The sequence below is a fragment of the Pongo pygmaeus genome, chromosome 8, assembly GCF_028885625.2.
Source record: "Pongo pygmaeus isolate AG05252 chromosome 8, NHGRI_mPonPyg2-v2.0_pri, whole genome shotgun sequence".
Classification (NCBI taxonomy): domain Eukaryota; kingdom Metazoa; phylum Chordata; class Mammalia; order Primates; family Hominidae; genus Pongo; species Pongo pygmaeus.
In genome coordinates, this window is record NC_072381.2 from 32,398,740 (window position 1) to 32,426,614 (window position 27,875).

Here is a 27,875-nt window from a genome sequence, read left to right on the forward strand (position 1 = left end):
TCACATATGTATACATGTGCCATGCTGGTGCGCTGCACCCAGTAACTCATCATCTAGCATTAGGTATATCTCCCAATGCTATCCCTTCCCCCTCCCCTCACCCCACAACAGTCCCCAGAGTGTGATGTTCCCCTTCTGTGTCCATGTGTTCTCATTGTTCAGTTCTCACCTATGAGTGAGAATATGTGGTGTTTGGTTTTTTGTTCTTGGAATAGTTTACTGAGAATGATGATTTCCAATTTCATCCATGTCCCTACATCCCATTACTGGGTATATACCCAAAGGACTATAAATCATGCTGCTATAAAGACACATGCACACGTATGTTTATTGCGGCATTACTCACAATAGCAAAGACTTGGAACCAACCCAAATGTCCAACAATGATAGACTGGATTAAGAAAATGTGGCACATATACACCATGGAATACTATGCAGCCATAAAAAATTAGGGTTCTTATTGGCCCTTTAAGTGCCAACACTGGTGTTGTTGAAATACATTTCTAAGGAAGATGATGAGTGTTTCACTTCACTAGTAGCTGCATGACAAGCCACCCCAAAGTTTAATGGCTTAAAACAACAGTAATTCATTATTTCTCATAATTTTGAGAGTTGACTGAATGAGTCTTCTGCTTTGTGTGGTCTTGGCTGGGGTGCTAGGAAAGAGGGCAGTCCGCAGTGGCCTCACTTACATAGCTGGCAGTGGATGCAGGCTGCTGGCGTGGAGCACAGTTGGGGGTGGCCTGGGTGCCTCAGCTCGCCTTAAGTGTGCCTCTCTGTGAAGTTAGTTGGGCTTCCTTACAACATGGTAGCTGGATTCCAAAAAGAAATGTTCCAAGGGCAAAGAAGCTGCAGCCTTTTAAAGGGCCATATTTAGAAGTTACTTAGCATTACTTCTGCCCATTCTGTTGATCAAAACAAGTCACAAGGCCAGCCCAGATCAACAGGAAGAGAAATAGGCTCCATTTGTTAAAGATGGAGTAGCAAGATTACACTGTAGAAGAGCAAATGGGATGGGATATATTGTTGCAGCCATCTATGGAAATGCAAACTACCACAAGGAAGTGCAGTTTTTGCTGAGCATGGGTATTTGCCATTAGCACATTTCAGAAACTGGTATAGTCAGGCACACATGGATTTGAGCACTGGATTTACACTAGGGTCACTTAAGAGCTATCAGCCACTATTTTCTTATCTGTATGACAGTAGTAGTATCAACCTCACAGGATTGACAGTTGAGTGAGATAATTTGGAAGTACACAGCATAGTGCTGGAAATTCCATTACTCCTATCCTGTTTATTTTCCCATGTCCCTCATGTTTGATTAATTTTTATATTTGTGATTATAATACTTAAAGTATGTTTTAAAGGTAAATCATAATTCGTCTAAAGTCTGTCTTACCAAGATAGTTCAGTAGTTCCAATCTGAATAAAGTTTATAACGTTAACATAATTTATAGATCTTCTAATACAAGCATCTGTCTAATGCTAGAATTCTTTATAAACCACTGTATATAGGCTACTCATAATGTAATGAGCTACTAATTGGTAGAAACAAACAAGTGGCTATTTGCCATAGTTCTACATTCTATTCTACCATTTTGCAGAAAAGTCTTACAACTTTCCTAAGCCATCTTTTTAGGTCAATTCCAGAATTTGTTTATGATCAAATTGACAAGTCCCTAGCCAAAGAGATTAAGATACTGAATCAGAGAAAGAAGTCTAAAGAGATAATTTTCCAATGATCATTTCTAAAGAAGGAATAGAGATAAAATATTTTAAAACAGGTACTGAATAGTCACAGTCAAAGTTTGATTATGAGTCAGCTTTGTTGGTTTTAGTTTCATTAGTCACCAGCACCACCAACCTGTCATATTAGCAATACATAGTTTTGGTCACCAGGTGAAGGAGTCATAGAAAACCAGTACTACTACTTACAGAAAATTAACTGAAAGCACATGTCCTGATTTGTTCTTGAAGATAAGACTGAGGTGAATATTGCTTAAAACAGTATCAGCAAAATACAAAACCAAGTGAAATATTACATTAAATATAACAATTGAAAGGATGAGGATAGACATAAAGAAGAACGTTCAGATGCTAGTGAATAGATATTAGAATTAGTTTCTCAGGAGAATATTTAAAAGAATTTAACAAATGACAGTGTTATGAATTATGTGGGCAGTGCTTAAAGTGGGAACAGAGCAAAAAAAGTGGATTTAGTTTTGTCAAGTCTGTCTATTCAGAGTTAGGGGGAACATTTTATTTCTTCTGAAACAATGATATTGGAATCCCATTTCATCTTTTCATTTTCAAACACTGACTTTATAAGTGACTTTGGGAGAAGCTTGTAAGTTTTATATAAAGCACTTTTTTTGTACCTAGCACAAAGTGGGCACCTTTAAAATTACCTGCTTGTATAGCAGTTAATTTAAAGAATATGTTCATATATGTTACTATATTTTCTCGATTCTAAAAGCTCATCAATTGTAAGGCACATTCTTTGATTTCATAACAACTTTTTAATGTCTCTTTTTGGAAAAATAAAACACTTTTCTTGGGGGAGGAGGAGCATTTATCTAAGGATTATTCTGAATTCCTTTGGGCCATAGGCACTGTAGCAAATGCTGCTCTTCCTGATCTTTAACACTTTTAGGATTGATAGTGTCATTCTGAGCGATGTCCAGGAATTACTTTGGCGAGGTTTCCATTTCCTATTTAAATTAAAAAAAATTTTTTACTAATTATATTACATTTCACTAGAAGTTAAATAACTTCTCTTGAAAGTCATCCAGAAGACTTTAACAGCCAGATATTTAGTATCTGCTCAGAATTATCGCTTGTGAAACCTTCATTAAACATAATTCAGCCACATGTCACAGAAAGTTCTGCATATATAATAACTTTTTGTTTCAATGCTGCATTATAGTGATCTTTAAAAGATATTTTAAGAGGTAATTTAGGGATTTAAAATTAAGTTAAAATTTAGCTGTGCATAGTTCTGTTGATGCTGATAAGTGACAGAAGGTAAATTCTTAGTCATGTCTAAGTTCACACAGAGATACAGTAATACACGTGGGTATAATACAAAGCATTATTTTGTGTAATATCTCTTTTGTTATTAAAAGTTCTTTTGATATCTTCGGTAAGACTCCTATTGATTTGAAAAATGTTAATGTGAAAAAAATGTGCTTTAAGAGTTGAGAAAGTAAATTATTCCTTTTTTTTTCTCAGCAGCTGTTTAAGGAAGACAGAGCAGGCATTGGATAATATTCTTATTAAGGTAAAGAATCTGAGTGTTTGAGCCCTAAAGTCACACAGCAAGTAGTTCACCTGGAATTATGAACCAGGTCTTCAGGACTTCCAGATATTTGTGCTGTCTACTATGCTGCATTTTCAACAATAATTCATTTATCTGTGGGTTAAATCCAATTTAATGAGACTCATTTATTCAACAAATATTTATTAAATGCTATTATTGCCAGTCATTATGTTAAATGATAGTGTAAGACAGTAAACAAGACAGATATCTTTCCATGTCCTCACGAAACCAGCAGCTTTGGAACTAAACAAATAATTATAACTAAGATGAGCATTAAGGGAGAAATCATAAGATGATAGGAAAGAATATAACAGGCCGACTTAACCTGCTCTGGGATGGTGGGGGAGCGTTGAATGTGAACTGAGGGTAGGACATGAGAAATAACTTTTGGGCTGAGATTGGAAGAATCACCATGAGTTAGCTTAAGCCTAGGAATTAGGAGAAGGGTTAGGATGGAACATTGCAGGCAACAGAAATAGCATCTACGAAAGTAAAAGGAAGAATTGAAAGGATTCCAGTGTGAGCATTGAAAAGAAGGATAAGTAAATGTAGAGAAGAATGTAGGAAAGAGATTATACATTCTTCAGGAGTTTTTGACCTATATCCTAAGGGATATTGGGAAACCAGGGAAAGGTTTTAAGCATCGGGGTATGCCATGATTAAATTTTTCATTTGAAAATCATGAGTCTGACTATAGTATATATAGAAGCAATGTTGTTAGATGCTATTTCTGTAGGCCAGGTTGGAGATGATGGTTACAGCAGTGGAGCTGGAGAGAAGGGAATAGATTTGAAATTTAGAATGTGGACAAAGCCTTGTATTTGACAGAAATGTAAAACTATTAATGGTATTATTGTTCCACCTATAGAATCTGATTGTAAGATTCTCTCTAAAATACTTTCAGGTAACTTGTACTTAACGTTAGGAGGAAGTGACTATATTATAAATACAATTTAGAAAACATCGCTCCTTAAAAAATAATTTTTGAATTGTGCTAATTCTTGTTATTGTTTGACTTCATTAACTAATATAGGGAGTATAGGGAGAACTTAGTTTTAAAAGACAATTTGACTTCCTAATTTATACATAAAACACATAAGTAATTTTGTACATATATGATGTATATATATATAGTGCAGGTCGTCTTGTTTACACCACTTATTAATGAATATCAGATTTGGAAGGTGACTCTTTAGGATTTTCCTATTGGTTGATTGATTGAAACTTACTTGAAGAATTTAACCCTTTTGTTTCAAATAGCTTTCTATTAAGAAACACTTTTTTCATGATTATTCAGAGAATTTATTGCTGGATGATTGGCTCTAGAAATAGACTGCTGGTTAAATTAAAAGATGCCGGAGGAAACATTTTGGAAACAGACTTTACAGAATTCCTTATGAACTTCTGTACTTTCTTAGCCAGTCTTATTTCTTTCATGTACCTATGGCTATTACTAGCCTGTTGTATCAGGGATACCATAGTCAAGTACCTATACGGGCCTTAACTATAAAGAATTAGGCCATTTAGGGAAATAATAATGAGACTGGGGCTTTAGAGAATTTGTGCTCATCTAACTGAGTAGAGGGACAGCTAATATTCTGCTCCATCTGATGGTGATCATGGGAGTGTTCAGGCTGATTGTTACCCAATATTTCAGTTTTTCCAAAGGATCCTAAAATACAGATTTTTATGTAAATTAGTTGGTAACTAATTCAGGTGTTTTTAAGATACTCTGTGACAGTAACTCCACAGGGCAAAATCGACCTGTTAAATGTATTTGGCCCGTAGGCTGTTGTTTTATAGCCTTGACCATATAGAAATCTTCAATATCTATTTAAAAGTAAGAGGTCAAAAGTATTTCTAGGTAAAGTGAATGCCAAAAGAAGGGAGGAAGGGAAGGCATAAATGAGATACTTTTTTAAAGAAGTACAAAACTAGTTATCTAGGTTATATTTTTAAACTAAGTTCAAAAAGAAATTCACTGTCCTGAGAATAATTTTCATATGCTTCAGAACATAATTCTAGCAACTTCAGCCATCTGCGTGTGTATAAATAGGGAACTCAGAGTAAGATGAGAATGCACAGGGCATAGAGAACCAATGAACTGTAGATGAGAGCGTAGTGGTTCTCTGAAACTGTTGTGAGCAGAGTACAGCAGGAATAAGAGACAGTTGATATTGGAGCAAAATCAGGCTATAAGAACATAGCGATCTGAGTACATCATGGGCCCCTGAAAGCATTACTAGACTAAAAGCAGAATTTTTTATACTGATGATCAAGAAGAGGTCATATTGGTACACTAAGATTGAATAACTCTGCTTCCAATAGCACATGTAATACACAATCACTGTAAGAAATTAGGAAAATATACAAAAAGTAGCATATGGTTTTTTTTAAAGCTAGGAATGGGTAAAATTCTAAGGTTTTCTAAAAGTAATGAAAATAGAACTTGGCAATTGTTAGTTTCCTAATAGCTAATTAGTTTCCAAATTAGTCTAATTTGGCTTAAATAAAAAGAATATTGGTTAGCTCACATAAGAAAGTACATATATTAGGATTAGTTATGCCAGTGGCTCAGTGATTTTTTTCAAGGACTCAGTTTGTCGTCTACTCTACTCTTTATCCACAATATTTCCTTTATCCCAACACTAGTTGCCAAATGGCTGCTGGCTGCAATCAGGATTGTGTGTTTCCTCCTTCAGATCCAAAGAGAGAAATAAACTTCTCTTGGTGTTCTCATGGGCAATATAGGTTCTTTTCCCTGAGAAGTCCTCATGCACTCCTGCCCCCAACTTGCTCTTTATTGTCCTGAATTAGCTTAATTCTAAATATGCCTAAACTAATCGTTGGCAAAAGGGATGAGCTTACCATAATGGATTAGATTAATTGTGGTCTACCCTTGCAGCTCAGGACAGTCAGCTTACCCTGAGGCGCATTGACCACTGGGAGAGATGTGGATATAGAAATCCAATCATGGATCATTAGGAAAAAGGAAGCGTTGGATAGGCACTCAGTATGGTCCACCACGGGTGCATTAAGGATTGTGTATTATGTTTTTTACTTACGTGAAACGCCGCCTTCCCCCATCAAGCCTGTAAGTATGAAGTCGAGTCCCTAGTGAATCTACTCTCTGACTCCTGTGTTTCAAGCACCCTCATTAGCAGAGCTTATATAGCTTCGGAGTTGAAGAATTTTTTTTTCCCAAAAATTCTCTTCTCATTTAATAGACACCTGTCTGTACAGTAAACTATGCGGGCCATAAATGGAACAAAGATAGTTTAGGAAAATACAGTTTAATAAATTTCTTTTAAAAAGTATATTTTCTCTCAGCTCTTCTCTCCAAAGGAGTTTTGTATCATAACCTCTGTAGTAAATAGTGTCATCTTTATTGTCTGATTATAAAGGTGAAGTATAATTTATGGGATAATTTACAAAGCAAAAAAGAAATACTTATTTTTAAAGTTTAAAAATTTTCTGTGTAGAAAATACTATAATAATGCATGATTTTAAAAATCTGTTATTTTGGCTAAAATATTTAGCCAGCCAACCATATATCTTATTTCTTTCAGTTGCTAGATTTCTGAATGTTAGCCAAGTATTTTAGTATCTGGGTCACATAGTCATTACAAACAAATCTAGGCCAAAATGGTTTATGCTTCTCAGTTGCCAGCTCAGTTCTCTCTTTGACTTTTTATTATTTGTTTCTCTTTGAGCTAAACTTTATTTACTTATATTAGCACAGTACTGTGTTAATTCTTTGTGTAGAACTGGTCTTCTTGTGTCATTTTGCCCCAAATCAAGGTAACAAACAAATAAATGACTGTGCTCTTGGCTGTTATTTAGAATTGTTACTGTACAAAAGGTCACACATGTTAAATTACCTACTGCAGTGCTAATTATTGTGAAACCTTGTTCAAAATGCTAGAGAGACTGTGTTTTGGCACTTCTACTGTAACAGTTTTTAAAGATCCAACCTGTATGCATTTTGGTATTGAAATCCTCAGAACTCCTAAAGACCCTATGTTAATTTAAAATGCAAAGTTGTCTCACCTTTTTATACTAGATGAGATAGCATTTTTCTTAAAGTAAAATGAGAACTCTTACGTGTTATGATATAGAGGTAAGGGCAGGGAAAGAGAGGGAAAGAAGAAAGGAGTACATTGGAGTAAAAAAATTCCACCTTCATTTATAAAGTGCTATAGGCTCTAAAACTCCATTCTGAAATACTCTTTTAACTTTGAAAGCGGTATGTTTACTGCCAGCTTCTGTTAACGCAGGAACCATAGTTTTTCTGTTCTTAAAATTAAGAACCTTATACCTTTTGGAATTTTTAATATTTTTCTCTATGTTTATAATGTTTTTAATTATGTTTATTACTAACTGATGTTATTAACTGTATAATTTGTACATTCTGTTCTGTTTGGAAAGTACAAAATGATACCATAGATACTTCCTGAATTTTTTTAGAAAAATCAAAATTTTATTCATCTTTATTCATAGCATCATTGGACATTCAGTTAGTAAATTTTCCAGATAACAAACACCTATCTTCTTTGATTGCTAGAACAGTTAATCTCAACCCTTCTTATTATAAAATATAGTGACTGTGGATTGTTGATGAAAATTTCTTAAGACAGTGTCTTCCTGAAGACACTGCCTCAGGGCTACTGAGGTATGTCACAGGGCCATTTGTCCTTTCAAAAATAATTCTCAGTAGCTATTGTTGCTTTGCATCTTTATAAAGTGTCTGTTTTTTCAAAGCTTGATATTAATTCTTATAGCTACTAGTGTACAGAGAAGGGTGTCTGTGAATAAAGTAAGAGAAAGAATGTTCATAATAGATTTGAAGAGCACTTCAATGAGTAAAGTACTTGGACTTTACAATGTTTGCTTTTACTTCACTGCCCTGTGCCCCTGCCCCTGCCCCTTTATGCCCTAGCCTCTTTTTTAACATGGTACTTGGCAATGTTCCAGGTATTTATTGTAAGAAGGATGAGCTTAGACTTGGAGCTAGACAAACATGAAGGGAATTAAAACAGGATAATTTAATAGCTGTGGGACCTTAAGCAAGTTCACAGCTGTAAAATGGGTTTGTATATACTATCTCTCAGGGTTGTAAGGATTAAATATAATGGACATAGTTTAGGAGGTATTTTAACAAATGCTAGTTCCTTTCCTTATACTTTAAGATAAATGACCCACTTACTTTGGAAATGGTATTTGCCTATTTTAGTATGATGCTATAAGGTTTAAAGGGTCAGTATCCCTAAAATATGATAGCTGTTAAGATCTCTTTAATTATTCAGAAATGAATGGTATGTGACAAGATATTATTGGTTAATTTGGTGGATCAGATGAATAAAATGTGCTGAAATATTTTGGAGAGTGAAAATATAAATTTAGATGCAAGAAATATATTTTACATAAACATGCAAAACAGTTTTTTATCCAAGTCTAATCATGTTGAAATATTTTATGAATATCCCCAGAGAGTTCATAAATTAGTGAGTGATTTTTTTAAATGCAAAGGTAAATACCTAGAAACCATATATACACTTAAAGTAAAATCTCACAGAGTTCTCAAGGCCATTTTGTATTTACTAGTGCCACAGTAGTGGCATTACAGTGAGCTGCAGTAACCTGAAACAGTACTGCATGGATGCTCTAATAAATTGCATGTCTGTTATTATGGAATTTTATAACTGTTCATACCTTTTATTTCATCCATTCACAGGTCATATTATAGGATATCTTTCATTTAATAAGTGTACTAAATCCATACCTTATACCATTGAGTTTTGATAGTACCAGAGGGAAAAAAGAAGAAAAGCATGGCCTCTATCTTTAAGGAGCTGTTTAACAGTCATATGAATCACTTGATTGAGAAGATCCATATGTGTAATATAATGAATTCCATAAAAATTGCCTATTAAAATTTTTTGAAAAAGTAGGGGTGAGATTGAATATAGCAAAGCTTTATTGTTGATTTTTGTTGTTGGCCAGGCCAAATTTGTGAACATTTTACATGATCAGCTATATCGAAATACATTTGTATGCTCTACTGAATATAGGGAACATAATTTAATATTTAATTTAAACTCCAGATTACCATCATTTATAGGCTTTCTATGCATTAAACTGTTTTGCCTCTTCTTTCTTCCTCAGTAACACGTTTAGGGCCTTTTGATGCATTCGAAAGAAAAGGCAGTTGCGAGCTGCCGGCTCTAGCAAATCAGAGCTAATCAACCTGAGGATAATGTTTGCACTTTCCCGCTCCCAAGTCTTTGCTCAAACTGTTCTCTACCTTTGCTCCCACAGGTTAGTCCTTTCGCCCTAATCTAAACTCTCTCTGACTAGCCCTGAGCTTACTTTTTATAGCTCTCACTGTCTACCATCTCCTTCATCTTGAATATACCAGGACAGACTGAGAAGTTCCAGAAAAAAACAGACGTAATACTTAAATCATCTTTGATACCTAATTTGTCCTCACTGCCAATTAACTAATTAATTTTTTGTGTGTTATTTAGTTTTGTAAAGACAGGGTCTTGCTGTGTCACGCAGGCTCCTCTCAAACTCCTGGACTCAAGTGATCCTCCCACCTCAGCCTCTCAAAGTGCTAGGATTAGGAGGCGTGAGCCACTGCCCCTGGCCATAATTTAAATAATCCTTTAGATTCCCGTCTCTGTCCATTTTCAAAGCCAGGGTTACACTATCATAACATACCCCATGATGCACACCATTGTTTGCTAAAACAATCTTCCTGAAGTACTAATTAGATTTTTGAGCAGAGAATAAAACCATCCTTTCCAGCGTTGGCAAATACTCAACGTACTGTCCTGAAATACCTGTAGTACTTCCAAGTTTCTGCTTTGTGCTCACACTGTTTTCTTTGACCTGAAATGCAATTTTTGTGTATAAAAATCTTAGTCATTATGAGGTCTAGCAAAGATCTTTTTCTTCTATGAAGCCTTCCTGTCGACCCTAACTAAAATCTCTTCTCTGAGTTCCCAGCTTATACTGCTTGAGCTGGAGCAAGACTTCAGTGATCCTTGGAAGAAAGTGGGAGGTTATTTTCCCAATGAGATTCCAGGAAAGTTTTATGTCTTATAGTTCAGTCCCCTTTAGCGTTCCACATACAGTTAGTGCTCAAATATTTGATAATTGCTCTACTCATAAATTTTTTGTGTGTGAAATTGCTAGCTATTCTCTATCCAAGAAGTAATGAAGTATATAAGCTTCTTCAACTCTTTGTTGAGCCCGGTGCCTCTTACTTATTTCTGTATCCTTTCTACTCTTGAGTAGCAGGGTCATTGGAAAGCAACCACTGGGTTTGGGGATAAGTTGTGTGTATTTTAGAGGAGGAAGTAAAGGTGTTACTGGACTTCTAAAACTGAAGCTTTTTCTGTTTTAAAGTGTTTTGCTTTCCGTTACTGTATTTATAAGATGATACTGGTATACATAGTGTCTTGGCTTTTTATCTATTCCCCTTTCTCTTTAACACAATATTCTCGAACTTTGGTGTGATACTGAATTAGAATCTCTGGGAGTGTGGCCTAGGACTCTACACTTTTACTAAGAATCAGTTGAGATGCTTATGAAGGTGGTGGTAGTAGTGATAATGGTAGTGATGATGATGATGATTGTAATAGCTCTGCTTTCGAAGGCTTATGATGTACTTACTGCACTTTTCTAGGCAGTTTGCAACTATTAACCTAATGTTCACAGCAAGCCTATGTGGTAATATGCTATTATCTTCATTATACAAATGGAGAAACTGTGGCAGATAAAAATTAAGTAACTTGTCGCCAAAACGACTTTCTTATAAATAGGTCAAGAATCCATGAAAAGGATGAGGCATATTTTTTTGGTTGATAGTTTTTAAACTCACTTTCTAAAGGATTGCTTTAAGTAATGTGAATAATATGAATGTAAACTGGTTCTTATATAAATTGAAATATCAATATGCTGACTCTATATAGAATACTTCAACAACTAGACCTAAATATAGATACTTGCTCTTGCTTTTAGGAAGCCTGTCACAATTCTTGGTGAAAAAGTAGGCATGCACCCAAAAACTTGGACCATTGAGGAAAATTTTTAAATAATTACACTTTCTAAAATACTCACATGATTTTAGGAAGAGTGCTTTATTATATACTATATATATATATACACACACACATAGACATACACACATGTAGATGCATATATATTTACTCTATATGGGTGTGTGTCTATATATATAGTCATTCCTCAGTATCCTCAGGTGGTTGCTGCCAGGACACCCTTAGATACCAAAATCCAAATACTGTGCCATAGTATTTGCATATAAGCTATGCATATCCTCTCATGTACTTTATTTATTTATTTATCTATTTATTGAGACATGGTCTTGCTCTGTTGCGCAGGCTTGAGTGCACTGGTACAATCATGGCTCACTGCAGCCTCGACCTCCTGGGCTCAATCGATCCCCCCACTTCAGCCTCCCAAGTAGCTGGGACCACGAGCACGCACCACCATGCCAAGCTAACTTTTGAACTTTTTTGTAGAGATAGAGTTTCATTGTGTCGCCCAGGCCGGTCTTAAACTCCTGGGCTCAAGCGATCCTCTCACCTTGACCTCTCAAAGTGTTGGGATTACAGGCGTGAGCCACTGCACCCACCCATCCTCTTGTATACGTTAAATCATCTCTAGCTTACTTATAATACCTAATACAATACAAATGCTATGTAAATAGCTGTTATATTGATTTTTATTTGTATTATTTTTTGTTGTTTTGTTGTTTTTTAAATTTTTTTCCCTGAATATTGTGTGTGTGTGTATTGAGATGTTACTTTGTGATTTAATGTAATTCAAGTAAAACTCGTTAAGCATTTATTTTCTGTTTTAGTAGCATAAGATAAATCTTGGTTTCATATGCTAAAATATTTTATCTTTTTAATAATAAATGATAAGAATATTTTATTCCCTTTTAGTTCATAGACTGTGGGAAGTGGAGTAGGGAATGAAAGTGGTGGCTGTGGTGGTGGTATGGTGGAAATAATTTGTTTAACATCACTGCCTGTCCAAAATAATTTTGATGAATGATTTTAGGTGTTGCCTAATAAGTGCTCTGACTTTTGAAACCAGTTGAACTAGTAAGCATGTTGTGCTTTACTAGAAACATCTTGTAAGTTCTGACTTTGAATAGACAGTGGAATCTAAATTGAGTTAGTGGAGGACATATCTTTACAACTAAATCTAAAGTGTTTCAACTATTTCTTTTTTAATCTCCTGTTTATTTTTCTTGTAAAATTAATATTTTTGATTGACCAATCATAATTGCATACATTTATGGGGTACAATGTGTTTTGATATATGTATACAGTGTGATGTGCTTATGCTAATTAACATATCTGTCACCTCACCTATAATATTTTATATTGAGACATTTGAAATTTACTTTTATTATTTTGAAATACTTAATACATTATTATTGACTCTTGTCAACTTGCTACGGAATAGATCTCAAACTTATTCTTCTTCTCTACCTGAAACTTCGTAGCCCTTGATCAACTCCCCCCACCACCCTCCTACCCTAGCCTCTGGTAACCATTGTTCTATTCTCTACTTCTATGAATTTAACCTTATTAGATTCCACATGCAAGTGAGATCATATGGTATTTGTTTTTCTCTGCCTGACTTATTTCACTTAGCATAATATCCTCCAGATTCATCCATGTTGTTGCAAATGACAGAATTTTCCCCTTTTTAAATGCTGAATAGTATTCCATTGTATGTATATACCACATTTCCTTGATTCATCCATTGATAGACACTTAGGTGTTTCCGTATCCTGGCTATTGTAAATGATGCAACGATGAACATAGGAGTGCAGATATCCCTTTGACATATTGACTCCAATTCCTTTGCCTATATAACCAGAAGTGGGATCACTGGATCATACAGTAGTTCTACTTTTAGTTTTTTTGGGGGAAACTTCCATACTGTTTTCCATAACGGCTGAACTGATTTGCATTCCCACCAACAATGTACCGTATAAGAGTTATCATTTCTCCACACCCTGTCCAACATTTACCTTTCATCTTTTTGATAAAAGCTTCTCTAACAGGTGTAAAGTAATATCGCATTGTGGTTTTAATTTGTAATTCTCTAGTAATTAGTGATGCTGAGCATTTTTTCTTGTACCAGTTGGCCATTCGTGTGTCTTCTAAGAAATGCCTGTTCAGGTTCTTTGCCCATTTTTAAAAATTGGGTTATTTATTATTTTGTTATTGAGTTGTTTGAGTTACTTAAATATTTTAGATATTAGCCCGTTATTAAATGTATGATTTGCAGATATTTCTTTTTATATTTCCTGTTTACAAATTTTCTGAACTTCTCTTGCTGCTCATTTATATAGAGTTGGAATGAGTTATGTCACCTGAAGCAGTCAAGATAAGACTGTCTGCTGCTATCCATGTGGCAGGCTTACTTTGTTACCCAATCCAATGAAAAATGGTGCCAGGATGTGAAAGAAAAATAGATGTGATGGCCAGGCGCAGTGGTTCACGCCTGTAATCCCAGCACTTTGGGAGGCCGAGGCAGGTGGATCACAAGGTCAGGAGATCGAAAAATAGATGTGATGCCACGGAACATTCTAGGGAATTATCTTTTTTAGAGAGAGTTTTGATAAAAAATTTTACATATTTTTAAAACTCATATTCTTAGTCTGAAGAGTTGGGAATAAGGTTGAATGTGTGTCTTAAAGCTAATAGTATAAAAAGAGAAGTATAAAATTTAAGTTAATCATACAACTTTCTTTCCCTAACTTTATGAATTGATCTTTTGCAATTTCTGGAGCTAATGAGGTGAACGTCTGAAATTGAGTATGTAGCTTAAAAAGTTGAAATTTTCCTAATAAAATTATATCTCTTTCTAAGGTGTAACTGTTTCTTTCTTTGATTATAGTAAAAGGAGCATCTGTGGTTCTTAAGAGGTCTTGATTTTGCTGCCAGCTAGTTGTGTGACTTTGGGTAAATAGTGTCATATGACTGGACCTGTTTCTTTATTTGTAAAATTGTGTGTGGTGTTAAATTCTAAGACTGTTTTTAAAAAATTTTTTGTGGAGACTGGGTCTTGCTTTGTTGCCAAGGGTGGTCTGAACTCCTGGTTTCAAGCAGTCTTCCCCACCTTGACCTCACAAACTGCTGGGATTACAGGCATGAGCGTCCATGCCTGGCCAAATTGTAAGACTCTTATAATGGAAGAGTAGAATATATTTAAGATTATATAAAAACACAAGTCACTTCATGATCATCATCTGCTGGAACATGAAACCAGCTTTCTTGTGTAGATGTGTTATCAGTAATGTTATTCACACCAAGAGGATCATTCTGTGGTTTTTAATTCATGATTTTGTAATCTGATAGTGACTTTTCATTATGTCTCCTAATTTATAATTACATCACAGCCATTATGATTGGAATCATTGGGAAGAGTTGAAATGAGCAATTTAGAATTGTTTCTGAAATACAGAAAGCCTTATTTTTTGGTGGGGGGTGTGATGGAGGAGATATCTCTATGTTCTGTAATTTCATTTGACTAAGGATTTTATCTTTGGTCTTCTTCCAGAGTGAGGACATGAATGCTTCCATAGCTGTATTCCGTATTAATCACAGTTTGCTTTGTGGGTTTCATTAGGCTAAATAAGAAAAACGTAGTTATGTATTTTCTGCTTTAAAAAATGCTGCTTGATATAAAGTCTTCTCAGATCAGTCCCACATGTGATAAACCTATTCAAACTATTAAACTGCCCCAATGTGCTTGTTTCTCTCTTGGAAATCTATCCATTTCTGTGTCTTTATGTACCACTCACTCTCCCCCATCATATTTTAGGTTATAAGCTCCTTTCCTTTATATCTCATAGCACCCAGGAAAGAACTTTATTAGTCTCTGAATAGTTTATAAGTGTTATTGATATTGAGAATTTTGGATTTAAATTATTGGAATGAATAGAATAATGCTATTTCTAGTATATCTAACTGGGGGTCGGTGTTATTAACTCAAAGATATAGCAGTTTTATTAAGCTCTAGGCTTTGTTTCTGAAGTCAGTTTCTCTTAATCATAAGCAGATTATTCACTTTATATTCTCTTATATAATGCCGTGGTATCAGGTTATTGATAGGTAAACATCAGGAATAAGTTGGATAGATATGCATGCATGTGTACACATGCACATGTATGTGAGAGAGAGAGAGAAGGATTACACATAAAATATATGAGAATTTGAGGTGTGTGTAATGTTTATAACTCAGCTGAGTCTTACATAGCTATCTAGTTATGTACACTTAATTTTGCAGCTTTTATAGTTGAAATTCAGAAACATTTTTTAAGGAAAATAAGGGCGTGTTTTTCTTTCCTTCATGTTTTCAGTTTAGCTTTATTTGATTGTATTTTTGCTAAAGACTTAAATTGTCAATAGTAACTATTGAAATGGGCCAACTTACAGCTGAGCACAAAGTATGTTAGGGAACTGAGATATATCTTAACATTTGGGAATAATTTAATGTGTCTAATATTTGAGAAGGATCAAAACAGACTGTACAACCCAATAATCATAAAGCCTGTGGTCAAAAATCGTATATAATTGACAGTCCCTATGAAGAGTAGCCGTAAGAATCAAGAGAAAAAGAGCCTAAACTGGTACAGAAAAGGAACTGAGTCATTTTTGTATTGTAATTAGAAGTTGGTAACTATAAATTTTGTCTTCCCAATACAAAAAGTATCATGATCAGGCAGAGTTATGCTAAAGTGTAACCTCTAACTTCTTGTGGTATGTACTATTACAAGTAGTTGATGATTTAATAAATATAAATATAGATGATACTGTCAGAGTGTTTCCAGACATTACAGTTAGCTTTTAGGTGAAGGCAGTGCTTGACAGAACCTAAGTTTGTGACTCCATAATTTATTATATCATCTAATGTATTAATTTGGGTTATAGGATAATTGGGGTAACTTTTTGGTGAGGGATTGAAATTTTCTTAAAAGCATTTTCAGAAGATACTAGAATTTTATGGGATTCTTTTATTATATAGCATGTCTTCTGAAATATAATATTAGGACTACTTGAACAGGAGGTAAATCATATTCACCTTATTTTCCAGTTTAGAGTTATTGCTCTTATCAGTTGGTGGGTGTGGGAACAACTTAATAAAGTTTGGGTAATTTAGTTTTCAGTTTAAATTCTCAACTGGCAATTGGCCGAAAACTTCCATCTGAAGACATGATCATCCAAATGTCATTTTGTGATTTGGCTACTGTCTGCTTGACATAGGAAAGCACTATCAAGAAAGACTAATGGAGTGACTATCAAAAGGAAGTCAATGGTAAGAGTTTTCATTTAAATTGTGTGTGTGTGTGTGTGTGTGTGTGTGTGTGTGTGTAAAGCCTACCAATTTATTATATTTGAATTAAAATTTTAGAACTTTTAAAATCTAGGACATAATGACAAGTGTTTGAATTTTATATGTCTGTCACTTATATTTTAATAAAATATATGCAAAGAATGGTTTTATAGATAAGAGATTTTACATACTTAATGTTGATAAATAGTATAAAAGTATGGAAAATCAATTATATAGTTCATGTCTGGTTTAAAAATTCAATTTTTGTATTTTTATTTTAGTTATTTAAAATAGTGTATTATAAATATTGCTTGACTGAAGTTTAACTTCTAAAAAATTTATACTAAACTGAGTTTTTCTGTTCAGTTTCATAAGTGCTTCTTAAAATAGACATAAATTTTGTGGTAGTCTTTTGAATGCTGTTTTTGTTTTTTACTTTCATTGTAAAATAGGAAAGAAAAAAGTATAATATCATATGACAAAATCCATTTAGTTTAACAATAGTTCTTTAAAAATGTATAATTGCTACTATACTTTGGCGGAAACTATTAAATTTGTAGGATAAGATGTTTATACTGTATACCCAAAACAAAGTGGAGTAGCTGTTCATAATATGGCGCAGAATTAAATTTTGGTGATAAAATCAGACATCTCTCTCCTGCCTTACACATACTCCCACTGAGAAAATAATTTCTAAATTTGGTTACATTTTCATATACTTCAGATGACCTTAAATTTATATTTTTCTCCTGAATATATTTGATTCCTGCGTATCCCTTTTTTTGGGCATCTGTGTCCAATCAGATCCATGATTAGTCATGTTAGCTTTGGACAAGAATGGAGGTAGCATCTTAGCAAGTTTGAAATCTTTAAGATTGATGTTTACCTGAGATTATTCCAGCATGTCCACGGACATAGTAGTTTTGTGGTAACAAGATAATGGCTGATGAAGATTAGCATATTAATAATAGATTATAATTCTGTTAACCATTCTATTGTCAAATATGTGATTTTTGCGATTCACATAGTTTGAGTAATTTTTCATGCCCAATTAGAGATGTCAAAATTATGTTAATTGAATCTGGCCATGTTCTTAGCTGTTTTCTAGAGCTTAATAACAAACATATCAGGAAGAGCTCTTGTGACAAGCACCCAGCACAGCATCTGTCATTATGTAATCATTCCAATGTTTACAGTGAACTAAGTACTTGAGATGGCAACATTCATACTTTAGTCCCTCTGTCTAATAATTCATATTTGTATAGTCTGTCTACTATGTGTCACCCATTTAGGTAGGTGCTGAGAATAAAATGGTGGGGTTAAAAACAGATATTCCCTAACTGTTATTGAACTTCCAGTGCCAGTGGTAATTACAGTGTAGATATAATTACACACTGCAACTGGAACCAATACTATAAAATGGCATAAGTTCCTATAAGAGAAGGAACAATAAAGTTAGTGTATAAATAAAGCACAGAACCTACACATTTATTTGAGTGAATTGATAACTTGCTTTTGAACTTTTAAAATTAATTCTATTAATATCTGCTAAGCTAGGCATCAGAAAGACTAAATTCTAACCATAGAGAAATACATTTTTTATGCTGCTATTCTATTTTCTTAGATTTCTTAAGAATTTACAACAAAGCCCTGTCAAAGCAGCATTCTTACGTGAGAATTTCACTTATGGGAGAGTTCTTATAGGATTTCAAGAAGGAAAGCCCTGAAGAGGGACACTGATTTCCTCAACTGAATTTAAAATTGTTACATGCAGACATTTTTAAAGGTAGTATGATTTTCCTTAATCAAGTCAACTTTATATCTTTTTAAAGAAGGGAATGTGACATTTATGTTTTTCATACACACACACACACACACACACACACACACAGAGAAGCATACATGTTGATTACGTTTTGGAAAATAAAATCCAAAGAGCATTTGGATGTCTGAATGTTTATGCTTCATCTCTGCAGTGACTTCTAAATTTAGTTTTTTTCTGGATATACTCAAAGTCACCAACTGGAGTTCAAGTATTCTGATTTAAAGATCTCAACTTAGAGATCTAGGCAGTCCCCCTTGTCAGTGCTAGGAGAAAGATGTCCTTCCCATACCTTCCAGAAAGAGTGTCTTGAAGAAATATTCCTTCCTGGGTAACGTGCTTTGGAATATACATGATATTCATTTTTCTTTGACAGCTCTTTTTGGTTCTGTTTAATTGGCTTTGATGGGTTCATGATGCCCTGTGGAGAATTTGGTATTTAGCCACAAAAAGATATTTAAGACACATAATTATGTAAATATTGCAGATGGAGGATGATACATAGCATTTCTTTTATCGAAATGAATTTGAAATGACTTCTTTCTAAAACAAAATTCTACCAATAGTCATCAGTTTTTAATTATATAACTTCTCAATATAGGAAATAATCAGGGTCTGATTGGCTGCGTATGTTGGAATGTAACGGCTTTTGTTTTGAATTTGGCAGTTTCTACTGTCAGAAGAAATGAGTTGCGAATTACAGTGGTGTTAGAAGAAATGAATTGGAAGTTCAAATGAGAAAAATTTAAATAAAAGTTATTGTTTATAGATATGGAAAGGAAAATAATGTTTTCAGTTCAATATGAGAAAGAACCTTTTAAATGTAGAAAATAAAATGGGGTGCCTCTCTACATCCATTCTTAAGAATTTGGCAGAAGTTATGAAGAAGTTAAAAAGGAGTTCCTGCTGATATAAATCACAAGGATTATTTGAAGGAAATTTATGTCACATCTTGTAAAATCATGATATTGATAATTATAAATATGTAAAACGTGAAATAGTTATTACTAAAAATATTGAGCTACGATTTATGGTGAGATCATTATTAAATAAATTTAACAGATAGAATAGCAAATCACATTTATTCATTCAATATATTCTTACCAACAACCTGCTATATGTCAGTCATTGCACAAGGCATGGCACAGTCATAAATAAGACTGATGTGATCCCATAGGTCTTGCAGGGAATATAGACATTAAGCAAGTAATTACAATAAAGTGTAGTGGCTTATGATATTATAAAAACAAAGCAGTCCTTTCTTAAGTATACCTTGAAATTGATCTGTAGTATGTTAATTTTAATCCATTCATATTCCTCATGAAATGAGGTTGTTCATTTTGATGTAAAAATTAGACTGACCTTCTTTACAGTTAGCAGAGACTGAAAAAGGTCTTATTATTTGTATAACTTATTTAAAATGAGAAACTGCTGTGGAAAGATCTACAGGTTTCTGAGATACCAAGAAACGTGAATATGAGCAGAACAAACACTTGCATATTATACACATTATAAACGTCATTTAAGACAATTGTATGAAGCAGTTTTACATTTAAAACTACCAAGTTGTAGTAGTTAAGAAGCTGGGCTCCAGAGTCATACTGGTTGGGTGTGAGTATTAACTCTGACACTTACCAGCTTTGCAATCTTAGGGAAGCTGCATAACTCTACTGTGCTTCAGTTTCCTTACCTGTAAAATGGGGATAATAAGAGTATATATCTTGTGGAAAAATATATTATTTGATATATGAAAATGCTAGAAGAGCATCTAGCATATGGAAAGTGCATAGAAAGGGCTCCATATGTTGGTTTAGTTAATAATAACAATAATGATAATTTCTTCATCTTAAAAATATCCTGCTTCATTCATAAAGCTGTGCCAACGGAAATAATTGCAGATGATGCTTAAAATACATACAATATATGTTTCAGAGTGGTATGTAAAGAGCTTTTATTATTACTGCTAAACAAAAAAGTCTGTGAAATTCTCATCTAAGCTTTGGGGCCTCTTCAGCTGAATTTCAGCGGTCACTCAAAGGCTTTCTAGAGATGCCATCTAGAGATACTTTATAACCTAGTGTCTTTTTTTTTGCAATACAGAATTTTTTTTTCATTGTAAGATGCTGAATGAGAGAAAATTATTTCAATACTACAAGTATGGTTTCCCATGACCACAATTAGTTCTAATGTAACCAGTCAACAGTTGTCTATTGAAAACCACTAGCTATTAATATAGTGTCATGGTAGCCTAAAAAATTATGCTATCCTTCTACTTAGGCTCTAGGGAGACAAGAGCCATGTAAAGAATACTTAAAGCACAAAATCTGAAACCTAGTTCCTGCTCTGCCACTAATAAACAGAGGTATCTTAGATATATGAACCTGTTAAAATTATGAGGCCATCTTAGCATCTCAGTACTCTTATATATATCGTGTGTATACACACATGGCCATCCAATATTCCTTTTCCAAATTGAAATGAGAGGAATTCATTAAGGTTGTTTTCATTTCCAAATTTACTGAGTAAAAGAATTCTGTTCTAAAAATGATTTTGTATAATGCCTTCAAATTGAGTTTTACATGTACTATTTCAAGGCTTCTCAGATATTCCCACATAAATTATCTAGTGTTTCTGCATCACTTTGTGATCTTTTCATTAATGTCAAGTGTAATGTTTTTTAACTTCACAAGGGAAACATGAAATTCCTTTAGTGTGCCTCATTTTCACACATTTTCTTGTTGATTAAAATTCCTTTTTTAAATAAACTTTCAGCATGTACTAAATAATTTTTTTACCTTTGAATGAACTTTTTATAAGTGAATTTTAAATAATGACAGCCGTCATTACAAACTCTGCTGTTGGCAACACTAGAGGGCATTTCTAGTTCTTCAGACAGTGTCGTGAGTTCTCAGAATAATTTACCAATTCATTAAACAGCAGACTAGCATTTTAAGGGAAAGGAACTAAAACAAGCACGATATATGTATCATACATATATATAGTATGTATATATTATGCATAGACAGATAATATAAATATCCATATATAATATGTACATTATATAATATATGGATAATACATATATATTGGATGTATGTATACACACGTCTGCTTTACCAAATGTTCTCACTGAATCACTACTCCTAAAAAGGCGGGGGAGTATTTGTGATCTGCTCATTGAAGCACCACTATATTATCCAGTTGTTTATTAGTGTCGTGGAGGTCTATGCTCTGATATGTTTAGCATCAAGTGAACATTGAGTAAAAAATGTATATGTATATACTCGTACATACATACATACATACTCATCAGAAGTTAGTTGCTGTGCTTATTGAACTACTAGATGCTAACATAGTCATAATTAGAATAATTTTTCAGATAAAAAATGAGAGTTAAAATAGATCCCCTTTATAGGCTTAGTAGAAGATTTAAGAATACCTATATTTTGAATTACTGTATTTTAAATGTTAAAATATTTTCAAGGGTTTTGAATGCAAACATTTTTAGGGAAAGGATACAATTATATAATATTAAATATATAATATTAAATATTAACATGCAATGATATGAAAGAAGACTGAAGTTTATAAGAAAATTCAATTAGCATAAAGAAAAACTTTTTTTCTTGGGAGGATTTGCTTACTGTGGTGTATTGGGGAAAAAATCTTATATATCATTAAGTAATCATTAACATGGTAAAAGTAAAGTCAGGGACCAGCAAAAAAGAACCTAATTGTTGTGAAAATAAGGTGACAAATAGACAATCCCATCTTACACTGTAACATACTTTGTATAAGAGGGGATACATGATAACCACTAGAACAGTGGTGGATGTGCAGGTGGTAGATACACAAGGGGTATAAGAAAGTCTTTCTAGTTCAAATGTATTTCTACCATGTACTCTACCCAGTAGAAATGCATTTACATTTTTAAGAGGAGCATATAAATCTTTCAAATATTTCTGTTGATATATATACCTATCATTCATTTAAATACCTGAGTACCTACTAAGTATAAAATACCCCGTTATTTTATGTTTGGCACAGTGAGGCTGTAACAGTTTATACTCCTATTTAGCTGAGACCAGTTGGTCTCTTTTAGAGAAGGGAGTATCAGTTAGTTACAGAAGGACTCATTTGAATCATGAGATAATTTGTGAGAATGCAGACCCAAGTAATATGCTCTAATAAAATCAGAAGGCAGCATGCTTTTGTTGAGAAATGGAGGTAGGAAGGTAACAACATAAAATAACCTACAATATATTGGTTCAGTGTACCCCGTAAACTGTCATCTCTTTTGTTTGCTTGTTTTGAGGGTACAAATTATTTCATTTTCTGATATTCTCTTTCCTAAAGTATTGTTGGACTGAAACTTAACAAATTCTCTTCTTTTTCTGTCTCTGTCTGTCTGTCTCTCTCTGTGTGTGTATATATATATATACATATATTCTTTCTACACACACACAGTAACAGTATGTGCAAGTCAAATTTAATTTTAAAATGAATCTTTTAAAGCGTGGGTGAATCTGTGTCAGTCACACACAGGGCAGTCTGTCATATCTTTTGCATCCTTGTTTTGTATTGGTTGTGAATGTTTGTTATATAGTAGGGTAGGTAATTCCATTTTTACTTGTACTAGACTATATCTGGCTTAACAGATGATGTTCAAAAGGCTTGAATTTAAAAAAAAAACAAAAACCTTAGTGTAAAAAATTTCAGGCATACACTCAAGAGAGACTAGTGTAATAAACCCCATGGCCTAGATTTAACAATCAGCAAAATTTTGCCACATTTGCTTCATCTACTCTCTTCTTTTTCCTCAACTATTTTTAAAGTAGATCCCAGACTTCAAGTCTTTTCACTCCTACATTCTTTCATATGCATTTCTTTAAAAGAAGGAATTTTTCTTATATAACCACAGTACCTTTATTACATCCAACAAAATTAACACAACTACTAACCACCTCATATTCTCTCTGTATTCAGTTTCTCTGCTTTTGACTGAAAAATGTCATTTTTACGTTTAGATTGTTCTTTCAGAATCCAACCAAGATCTGTATAGCATTTGGCTGTTAGGACTGCTCTATAATTAAAAGGTCTTTTCTTTCCCACCACTTGTTTACCTCACTCACCCCAAACCCCCTCCTTCCTCCTTCCCTCCCCTTTTCCCTTTCATGTGTTAATGACAAAACTGGGTAAACTTTCCTGTAGAATATCCTCCATTCTGGATTTCTCTGTTGCCTTCTAACTTGTTCCTGTAGCCTCTGAATTTCCTGTGAATTAAAAGTTGGCTTGAAAGACTTAATTAGTTTCAGGTTCAGCTTTGGTTTTGGTGTTGAGGATGGAAGGCATGCAGGAATACTTCGCACATGGAACTGTTTCTTCATACTGCATCACATCAAGGAGCATACAATGTCTGCTTGTCATACTCTTATCAATGCTAAAATTGGGCAGTGGTGCCAGCCCAGTCTCTCTATTGAGAGTTTTCTACCAATCTTTCCTCCCGTGGAAAAAGTTGCTGCCTGTTCTCCAAATCAATTCTGTCATTAGGGTTTGCAAGAGAATGAATTTTTAAATCTGCCACCCCTTACACATTTATTAGTGGAAATTCTTCTATAAGAAGAAATTTCCTTCATAAATTACACCTTTTTGATTTATCTGAAACAGTGTATACTGGAAAGAAGCCTGGTGTCTTAAATATCATCTGTTAATACCTAGTGTAACATTCCAAAGGTAACTTGAGATACTGCAAGGACCACATAGCACCTTGAGTACCTGTTTTACATGTGACTCTGAGGACTTTCACAGAATAAAGATATTTCTTATTTTATTTTAATGAACATTGTCAGTATCAGGATAATTTTATGTAGTCAACATATATACAGTGTTGGTCCTATAGGAGTTGGAGACCTTTTCCCAGTTTTATTTGGTCAAATACATTATTTTGTGATGAAATAACTGTGAGTGATGAGTTGAGCCTCAAACAATGATACTTCATTAAATCAGCAAGCTGAACAGTATCATCTAACCAAAGCTGTAGAATAAATGGTGAAAACTTAAATTCAGGAATAAAACAATCACCATTTTTGTTACAAATTTGTCCACCCATCATCACTAACCCCATTTTTATTTAATACTGGTAATGAACAAAACCTGAAGAAGAAATAAAACTAAAATATTTCATTTGTAGATGACATGATTAATTATCTAGAAAAATCTACAGCAATCAGCTCTAAAATCATTTATTAAATAATAAAAATTTAATAAAGTACCAGATATACTGTATCTTTATACCATGTGAAAATCATTCTGAGAAAATATCCCATTCAGAATTGCAACAAACAAGATGTAATATCTAGCAATACATTTGAGGGAGATGTTAGATCTTTGGAAAATAAATTAACATCCAGTGTATTTGAAACAATTTTAGATTCAAATAAAAGCAGAGAAACTGTTTCTAAATCAAGAGTATTGGCTAATTATTTGACTAAAAGTAATTTATAGATTTTTGGGTTTAACCTCTAACTTCCAAAATTTCTAGTGATTTATTTTATAGTGATTCTGTAATGAGAAGTCTTGCCCTACTAAATATCAAAAGGTTTTAAAGCAAGAGTGTCTAAAACAGTGATAATGTTGTAAGAATAGGTGTGTTACCCAGACACCAGAAGAGACTTCTCTGTCTGTTGGAGATTTAAGTATAAATTTTCTGGCCGGGCCCAGTGGCTCACACTTGTAATCCCAGCACTTTGGGAGGCCAAGGAGGTCAGATCACTTGAGATCAGGAGTTCAAGACCAGCCTGGCCAATATGGTAAAACCCCATCTCTACTAAAAATAGAGAAATTAGCTGGGTGTGGTGGTGCATGCCTGTAGTCTCAGCTACTCGGGAGGCTAAGGCAGAAGAGTCACTTGACCCCAGGTGGCAGGGGTTGCAGTGAGATGAGATTATGCCACTGCACTCCAGACTGGGCGACATTGAGACTGTCTCAAAAAAAAAAAAAAAAAAAAAAAAAAGTAAATTTCCCTTAAAGCCCAACTTCATGGCCAGTGAGAGTCAAGAGACATGGCCTGCATCCCGTGACTTACACAAATCCCTGTGGCTGACTCAGACCTTAGTTTCTCTGCCTCTGCTTGCATGCCACCTTGGTTTCTGCCAGTGTCAATACATATGTGAAACCAGCCCCTTTACTAGTTTCAAACATTTAACATTTTGTGAGTTAAGAAATCCTGAATAGGTGATAGACCAGCAAATGATTTTCTTAATTTTTGAGTGGAACATGCTATCTACGTTCATTCTTTTCTTCTACTCATACTTCCCTGAATTAATGCAGTTGTTTTCTTAAGAGGAATACTGAACAAATGAGCTTGTTTTCATTTTGTAAAACATAGATTACCGGAGCACTATGAGGAATACAAAATTTGTCCCATCTATTATCATATACAATAATTAAATGTATGACAAAATATTCTTTCCTAAGAGAGGGGCACTTAAAGGATATTTGTTAAGTGGTGTTGGATAGTACTATTCAGTGATATGTCTCAAAACTAGACAAAAATCACCCATATATTACACAACCATAGGAATAAAAAAGAAAAGGTAGCAGAGAGAATACCTTTACATCTCATATTTGAAGAATTAGTAGAACTCACCCAGAAGATACTTGAATATTAAAAATTTTTGTTGGATCAAAATATTATGATTAAAAGGATAATAGAAAATTGTGGAAACTACATTAAAAATTATAAGGAAAGTGATAATAGCTATAAGTTATATATTGTTGTAAATATGCAAGTTTAGATATCAAGATTATAATACATAAATGAGAAATGAATATGACAGATTAAGGATATGAAAGTAAAGACATATGAATAATAAAGAAATATGAGGTTTTTTTCATTGTATTAAAGGACATAAATTTTTAAAAAGAGAAATCTAATATTTGCAAGTAAGCAGTGCCAACAGACCCTTTCGGGAAATAATGCAGGAATACATGCTGAGAGTCACAATAATGTTTAGAAATTTCATAATAACATATTAGGAAACACTGTGCTAATTATCAATCGTGTATATATATATAGAAAATGCCCAGCTTAAAAACTAATTATAGAACAGCAACATAAAATATTACATTTAAATGATTATTTTTGGAGACTATAGAACAACACTGTTCAGGAGAGCTTTGTGGTGATAGAAATATTCTATGATTGCACTGTCTAATATGTAGCCATTTGGCACATGTGGCTACTGAGCCCTTAAAATGTGGCTAGGGCAACTGAGAAACTGAATTTTTAATTTAATGTTAATTATTTAAATTTAAATAGATAAATGGGGCTAGTGGCCACAATTGTAGATAGTGTAGTTCCAGAAATAAAGAGAAATGTTTGGTATAAGTGAAAATAAAATAGTAAATTTATATGCCATGATTACAAGTATGTACATAATGTACATATGGAAAGTGATAGTCACAATTAAAATATTTGTGTTAGGATTGAAGGAAATAGGTAATTTTTTTAAATGCTAAATTTTTAAAAGGTTACATGACAATAATGTAACACTTCAGCACTGTACTGGTACTGTTCAGTATGGTAGCCACCAGCCTGATGTGCAATTTAAACTTACATCTAAGTAAAATTAAAAATTCAGTACCTTAATCACACTAGCCACATTCCAAATGAGCAGTAGTCATATATGACTAATGTTTACCTTTTCGAACAATGAAGCTATAGAACATTTTTGCCATTGCCAAAAGTTCTATTATACAGTGTTGTAGAAAGAACTGATAAAAGGAATATACTGGAATAAGTCACTGATAGTTTGTCAGTAGTTTCTAAGGGCGCATGAGAATTAAAACTGGAAATTGGATTCAGCAAAAAGTATAAAGGAAGAGTATCATAAGATCCTACTCCTGTAACCTAGATTAGTGCTCCTTTTTTGTTTTTTTTGTTTTTTTTGAGATAGAGTCTCACTCTGTCGCCCAGGCTGGAGTGCAGTAGTGTGATTTCAGCTCACTGCAGCCTCACCACCTCCTGTATTCAAGTGATTGTCCTGCCTCAGCTACCCAAGTAGCTGGAATTACAGGCATGTTCCACCACTCCTGACTAATTTTTGTACTTTTAGTAGAGATGGAGTTTCTCCATGTTTCCCAGGCTGGTCTGGAATTCCTGAGCTCAAGTAATTCGCTTGCCTTGGCCTCCCAAAGTGCTAGGATTACAGGCTTGAGCCACTGCACCTGACCTACACCAGTGCTCCTTGAAGAATGGGCTATGAACTGGTGCTGGTTTGTTAATCAATCCATGACTAAATGCTTACTCTCAATTTCTGTATTGGTTTAGAAACTCTTATA

The 27,875-nt window shown here is 33.9% G+C and overlaps 1 protein-coding gene across 8 annotated transcripts in view; it reads left to right on the forward strand.

Annotated features, from left to right (window-relative positions):
• Nucleotides 1–27,875, forward strand: part of ZEB1 (zinc finger E-box binding homeobox 1) — a 191,824-nt gene that overhangs the window by 33,965 nt on the left and 129,984 nt on the right. For 4 of the 8 annotated variants that reach the window (XM_063669746.1, XM_063669748.1, XM_063669747.1 and 1 more), the window contains exons 1-2: nucleotides 3,006–3,283; nucleotides 16,538–16,693. The exons of the other annotated variants lie outside the window; for them this stretch is intronic. The gene's annotated coding sequence lies outside the window, so the exon portion shown is untranslated. Of the gene's footprint in view, nucleotides 1–3,005; nucleotides 3,284–16,537; nucleotides 16,694–27,875 lie in introns of those variants that run through there. 8 annotated transcript variants of the gene reach the window in all.